Source organism: Oncorhynchus masou, unplaced genomic scaffold, assembly GCF_036934945.1.
Source record: "Oncorhynchus masou masou isolate Uvic2021 unplaced genomic scaffold, UVic_Omas_1.1 unplaced_scaffold_1002, whole genome shotgun sequence".
Taxonomy (NCBI): Eukaryota; Metazoa; Chordata; class Actinopteri; order Salmoniformes; family Salmonidae; genus Oncorhynchus; species Oncorhynchus masou.
The window spans coordinates 119,419-127,013 of NW_026999715.1; the positions used below are offsets into that span (position 1 = coordinate 119,419).

Genomic DNA, 7,595 nt, shown 5'->3' on the forward strand with positions numbered 1-7,595 from the left:
GGATACGGGATTGCTCAACACTAGAGGTTAAGTATATTTAGAACCAAATACTTTTAGTCTTTTACTCAAGTAGCATTTTACTGGGTGACAGAAGCTTTTACTTGAGTAACGTTCTATTTTACTAAAGTATGAGAATTGGGTACCTTTCCACCACTACGAAACAATAGGTTATGTACAGTGAGGGAAAAAAGCATTTGATCCCCTGCTGATTTTCTACGTTTGCCCACTGACGAAGAAATGATCTGTCTATAATTTTAATGGTAGGTTTATTTGAACAGTGAGAGACAGAATAACTACAAAAAAAATCCAGAAAAAAACATGTCAAAATGTTATAAATTTATACAGGTAACAAACTGAGATTAGGGGCACTCCCTTTAAGAGTGTGCTCCTAATCTCAGCCCGCTACCTGTATGAAAGACACCTGGGAGCCAGAAATCTTTCTGATTGAGAGGGGGTCAAATACTTATTTCCCTCATTAAAATGTAAATCGATTTATAAAAATGTTGACATGCGATTTCTGGATTTTTTTGTTGTTAATCTGTCTCTCACTGTTCAAATAAACCTACCATTAAAATTATAGACTGATAATTTTATTGTCAGTGGGCAAATATACAAAATCAGCAGAGGATCAAATACTATTTTCCCTCACTGTACATGTAACACAGGCCAACACCCGTATTACCACTTTAAACAACTTCTACTATAGAACTGTAGCAACCTGTTTTGAAACTCACTATTTGCAGGAAGGAGAGGTAGTCCATGGCCACGTTGTCATAGTTGACCTTTGCATTCATCCAGCGCACGTCATCATTACCCTCCATGGGTGGAGAGCATTCGGTCTTGTTAGTCAAATCACTAGTAAAAGAAGAGCTTGTATAGTATGTAAAAAGGGATTCATGTTGAACTGCTGAGACCCATTGGAGTGAAATACTCTTTGGATTGTTGATCCATTCTCGAAAATGTATCAGCAATTTCATTTTGTTTCTAGGGCCACAGATTTACATGTTTGGGACACAAATACACCAGCTCTCTTGTATCGGTTTTCTCGACTTAAGAAAGACTACTCACTCACCCTCATTCCCTCAAATCTGGACAGGGCGCGGACGGGCCGCAAAGCTCTTAACTTCTTGAAACTCCCCATCCCGGATCCGGGTTTGTGACTAAAGCCTCAGGCTCATTAGCATAACGCAACGTTAACGATTCCTGAAAATCGCAAATAAAATTAAAATAATGCGTCTGCTCTCAAGCTTAGCCTTTTCTTAACAACACTGTCATCTCAGATTTTCAAAATCTGCTTTTGAACCATAGAAATTGACTAATTTGTGTAAGAGTATGCAAAGCTAGCATAGCATTTTGACTAGCATTTAGCACGCAACATTTTCACAAAAACCAGATAACCAAATAAATAAAATCATTTACCTTTGAAGAGCTTCTGATGTTTTCAATGAGGAGACTCTCAGTTACATACCAAATGCGCAGTTTTTCCTGAAAGCGTCTGTGTGTAGGAGAAATCGTTCCGTTTTCTACATTGCGTCTGGCTACCGAAATGAACCGAAAATTAAGTCACCTACAACGTAAAACTTTTTCCGGATTAACTACATAATATCGACCGAAACATGGCAAATGTTGTTTAGAATCAATCCTCAACGTGTTTTTCACATATCTATTCGATGATAAATCATTTGTGGCAGTTTCCTTTCTCCTCTGAACCAAATGGAAAAGTGCACACAGCTGGAGATTGCACAATAATTTCGACAGAGGACACCAAGCGGAGACCTGGTAAATGTAGTCTCTTATGGTCAATCTTCCAATGATATGCCTACAAATACGTCACAATGCTGCAGACACTTTGGGGAAATGACAGAAAGTGTAGGCTCATTCCTGGAGCATTCACAGCCATATAAGGAGACATTGGAACACAGCGCCTTCAGAATCTGGGCCATTTCCTGTTTGAAATTTCATCTGGGTTTCGCCTGTAGCATAAGTTCTATGGCACTCACAGATAATATCTTTGCCGTTTTGGAGTGTTTTCTTTCCAAAGCTGTCAATTATATGCATAGTCGAGCATCTTTTCTTGACAAAATATCTTGTTTAAAACGGGAACGTTTTTTTTATCCAAAACGTTCCCGTTTAACATCAATCTCACCTAAATGTGTGTACAGTATCTTACACAATCTCTGTTTGGAGAGGCACATTTGACTATTGATACTGATACACTCCGATTAGCACAATCAAGCACACTGCTATTTCTTTGGAGACTTGTATGAGAAACACATGGATTAATTACACATGCATGGAACCAGCTTGAGTTAGTACTACAATTCCTAGCTGCACCATCAAATGTGTGTCCTTTTGCGTTTTGAAAACAGTGTGTGGACGACAATTTAGATCACATATATACATTTTCTATTTATTTCAGCGATCCAATAATTCTAACCAATTGGTACTTCATTACAAGAAGGGGTCTTGAGTTTGAATTAAGGACACGTACTAAGTTAGCAACTGCTTACTTTTGTACAAGCTCTTCCATGTTTGTTAAGCCAAGTGTGCCTTTATGTCAGTGATGCCTACAAAAGCAGTTCATCCAAAGGGAGAGGGGTTTGCCTCTAAATCAGGTTCTATGCACAGTGTGAACACTCAAGCAGAATTGTGAAATGTAAATTATATAGATATCCTGCACCATTGTTTACATCACTAATACTGTGTGAAATAAATAGAGAAGGATGTTATATTATATTTTTTTTCTCAGGCTGAATGCGTGCTGTCAGCGTGGCCTGTAAATATTGTATATTCAATGCTCAATTGTGGAGTTTTTTGTAGATTGTTTTATCGACATAAAGAGCATTTAATTAATGTAATGATTAACTATAAATGCAAATACACAGCGGTACATATTGTGCTTTAAAGCTTTACTTTCTAACAATTCTAATACATTTCAAATAAAAAAAGAAAGATGGGTTTAGGTGCTCTGCCAGTTGTATTGTATTTCTAAAATATTTTTGAAGGGATGTCTTTGTTCACAAGCATACTGTATATGCCATCTGTTGGAGAACTATGCATGTCACAACTTGACTGCCTGACATGAGGAGCTTTCAGTTACCTCACTTTTACGAGTCACAACATATTTGTTCCCAGTTATGATCAGTAGCAAATTCCAGATGTGACGTTTTTCCTCTGGAGTACTAGATGCTATGTAATCCCTTAAGCATTTGTGAATTCTGAGATGTAGATTTTGTTCATTTCTCTATTTCCTGTGGGCGGTGCTTAACCAGCAGTCAGTGTTAGGACTTAGTTCACAGTACATAAATAACCTCTCACCTTATTGTCGTGCCTCAAAGACATTGCTTAGATAGTTCTCACAGCCATACCATAGCTTTATCTGTCATGTACAACACTTGCACTGAGACCAATGCACTAAATGTTGTAAAAAAAAACGTATGCATATGATGAATGTACAACTCAACTCAAGAGAAACATCATTTATAATTAAACAGTGGTAGAACATTTAGTTGGTTTCCTGCCAACACTATCAATGCAGCGTTACGCTTCAGAAACAAAACAGAACACTGTGTTCCAAGTGCTGATCTTCTTGGTTGTATTCATTTCACATGAAAAACATTAAGCTGTGCCTTCAGGACATCTCACCCAGCAGGCATATGACTGCAGCAGCAGCAGTACTGTAATCAGAACCCGTTGGGTTTGTAGCAGTTGCCCTCCAATAACCAAGCATAACCCCTCCCCTCTTCCCCAGACGAGCGCACACACAAACACACACACTCTCTATTTTGGTCTCTCTCTCTTTAACCAGGCCCTTCCTTTATGAGACTGGCGGAGGCAATGGGGCCGCTGGCTGGAAGTGTCTGCCGGACTATTCCTCTCCGAGTTCCAAGCATACAGCACAAGTCAGGGGTCATTCCTCTCCGAGTTCCAAGCATACAGCACAAGTCAGGGGTCATTGGTGCGTAACGACCTCAAGACAGCGAGGGTCTGTGTGTTCTACATGTCTCTCTTCAGTTTGCAAGACCAGGAGTGGGACCACAACTATAATGTTACACCCATTCACTCCTCACACTGACTGACCAATCCCTGGTACACATGCCGAGCTTGGCCCTATGACAGACCAGGAGGTCAAGGAGATTAGCTACAGATGTTATCTACATGCTTGTGAAGACTGGATGGAAGGGGCTTGGGTGTGGTGACCATAATGAGTAAAATAGAGGCTCACTCAAATTCTATCACATTATAACTGCCAGCTAATATAACATACTAGTCTAACTATCTGATAGTGTCATAAATGTGTTTCAAAATAAAAAAAATGGTGCCATTATCATGTTATCATTTAATTTAAAGAATCTATTGCAAGATATGTAATGTATAAGTGCTCAATAAAAGCCATTTCAGTGTAACTTTTGTTTGTGTAGTCAATATGTTTTCACAGTCACTGAACTGTTCCTCTTCCTTACACTCTCTTAGGACAAGGTTTAGTTTCAAGTTTCATTAGTGGTTTGTGCAGAATAAACATGGTATACACCATCCAACTAAATGCTTATGGTCAGGTTCCTTCTCGACAATGTAACAAGAATAAGAAATAACAAAAGACAAGAATACGAACATAAAGTAAATGGCTCAGTAGAATATCATAAATATTTTAGCATAAGTATATTACAGTAAATGCACAATTTACAGTACAATATTTACACATATATGAGAGAAAGAAGGGAATTCCTATGGCACTGTTTTAGTAGATCTCCTGGATGGGTGGGAGCACGGCCCCACTGATGTACTTTGCGTTTTTATAGCGTTACGCCGCTGTGTAAGTGTATGCGTGTGTGTGTAAGTGTGCATACATGCTTGCGTGTATGTGATTGGGGGGAATAGCATAACCAGAGAGTGCCGTGGATTTCACCCAATGTAGTGAGACTAGTGAAGCACTGGCAGGGCTGTCCTGTTAACACGTGGAATCTTCTCCAAACCAGAGTCCCAGCAGCTTCCTGGGAGTCGCAACATGAGAGGAGACAGGTGTTTTGATGTAAGACTGAGGGGGAGGGAACGAGGGAGGGGGTGAGGAAGGGGGGCAGACCAGTGGGAGGAAGGTTAGGGTGTGGAGAGGGAAAGAGAAAGGGATCAAGCGTTCTAACGTGAATTATAGTCGGGAGGGAGAGAGGGGGGGTGTTAGTGAGGAGGGGAGAGAGGATCAGAGGAGAGGGTACGAGCTGGTGCCCAGTCCTAGATCTCCGTTGGCAATTAGGGTCAGAAGTCAACCAGCTAGTGCATGGTACACACTGTAGGTACCATTCCGCCGCTCTGATGGGATGTAAAAATGGCAGCCATAAAACATGGCACCATTTAGAACCCAACCACGTGTCTACTACGAATTGGGGCAAATATTTAAAAAAATATAAAGAAAATATAAAATACTTACAGTACAGTAACAATTGACTTTGTGGAGTGAAGCTATGATATACCTTACACTCACTCTTAGAAGTAAAGTGCCTGGAAGAAACTTTTGGGTTTAGTGATGGGAGGGGTAAAAAATGTTTTCCTTAATTTATTGTAGAGGTGGCATCTTATCAGATTGGAGCTCGGCTTTCCGATAATTATTTATCATCATCATTAATAATATTAACATACAGTAATGAAGTGGTAACTATTCCAACTTTTAGATTTGCATAGGCTCTTGAAGAACTCATTGAAGCTACAAAACTGTCAGTGTTCAACCTTAACATGTGATGACAATACAACTGAACAGATGAACAGGAATGACATTTACTCTAACGGGTGCCCCCCCCAAAAAATCCACACGCTTACTAAGCCACTCCCCCACTCCCCCACTCCCCCACTCCAGGAAGCATACAGAAACCCATTGCTACATTGAACCATTAAAGATTCCTCCCAAGAACCCCTCAACTAAACAAAGGAGCAAATATGAACCATTTCCTTTACAAACTCCAGAGGTTCCTTGAGGATCTCCAGGGTTTCTCGAGTCACAACTTGTTCTAGTATAGGGGACAGATGTTACAAATGTAGCAAAAATGTAAGCTACTTCAGAAGGGTCACACAAAATGTTTTAGCTTAAAACCTCAACGGGTCGGTGTCCCTCTACCGGGCCGGTTGAGCTAATGTGCGCTAATGTGATTAGCCACACCCGTTGCATGTGTATAAGATCGAGCACACCGCCATGCAATCTTCATAGACAAACATTGGCATTAGAATGGCCTGTACAGAAGAGCTCAGTGACTTTCAACGTGGCACTGTCATAGGATGGCACCTTTCAAACAAGTCAGTTCGTCAAATTTTTTGCCCTGCTAGAGCTGCCCCAGTCAACTGTAAATGCTGTTATTGTGAAGTGGAAACCTCTAGGAGCAACAACGGATCAGCCGCGAAGTGGCAGGCTTCCATGGCCGAGCAGCCACACGCAAGCCTAAAATCACCATGCATAATGCTAAGTATTAGCTGAAGTAGTGTAAAGCAAGCCGCCTTTGGATAAATGGAAACACGTTCTGTGGAGTGATGAATCACGCTTCCCTAATCTGGCAGTCCGACGGACAAATCTGGGTATGGAGAACGGTACACGCCCCAAAGCAAAGTTCCATGTGTAAAGTTTGGTGGTTCCAGCTAGGCCCCTTAGTTCCAATGAAGGGAAATCTTAACGCTACAGTATACAACAAAATTCTAGACGATTCTGTGCTTCCAACTTTGTTGCAACAGTTTGTGGAAGGCCCTTTCTGTTTCAGCATGGCAATGCCCCTGTGCACAAAGCGAGGTCCATACAGACATTTTTTGTCGAGATCGGTCAAGAAGAACTTGACTGGCCTACACAGAGACCTGACCTCAACCTCAATTAACACATTTGGGAATAATTGGAATGCCGACTGCGAGCCAGGCCTAATCGCCCAACATCAGTGATGGACTAATGCTCTTGTGGCTGAATGCAAGCGAGACCCTGCAGCAATGTTCCAGAATCTAATGGAAAGCCTTCCCAGAAGAGTGGAGGCTGTTATAGCAGCAAAGAGGAGACCAACTCCATATGATTCCGGATTGAGATGCTCGACAGGCAGGTGGTCACATACTTTAGGCCATGTAGTGTATACAAATACTGAACAACTCAACGTGTCAAGAACAGAAACTACAAATCAATATCAGGAGCTGACATTTGATTTACATAGGAGTACTCACAAGGCAAAACCCTGCCTGCTGACCATGCACTTATCCTCTCTCTCTCTCCTTCATGTAGCTACTGCTACAGTCTCTGGCACAGGGGACTGAATAGCATAGAAGGCATGAAAACATCTTGGCCTGGGACTAAACACTGAGAGACACTAGGAGCCAGGGAGGAACGCTCTTTGCCAGGGGATGGTAGGGTGGGGGAGTTTTGGGTTTGCTTCGGGGGCAATGGGCTTTTCCGCTCAAGTCATTGTCAGGGTTTGAGATTCAAGTTTCGGATGTGCATATCACCTATGATTGTTTCAGGGTCTCAGGCTTGTTTGACACAGAGTGGCGGTGGGTCGTGTAACTTGCTCATTGTTGTTGAGCAGCTGAGGCTGAGTGATATAATCACCCACTGGCACCTGGCTGCAGTTTCATTCCTTAGAACA

At 41.5% G+C, this 7,595-nt stretch overlaps 1 pseudogene; it reads left to right on the forward strand.

The window, feature by feature from the left end:
• Positions 1–4,384, forward strand: part of LOC135528640 (sodium channel protein type 4 subunit alpha A-like) — a 35,261-nt pseudogene extending 30,877 nt beyond the window's left edge.
• The last annotated feature ends 3,211 nt before the right edge of the window (positions 4,385–7,595 follow it).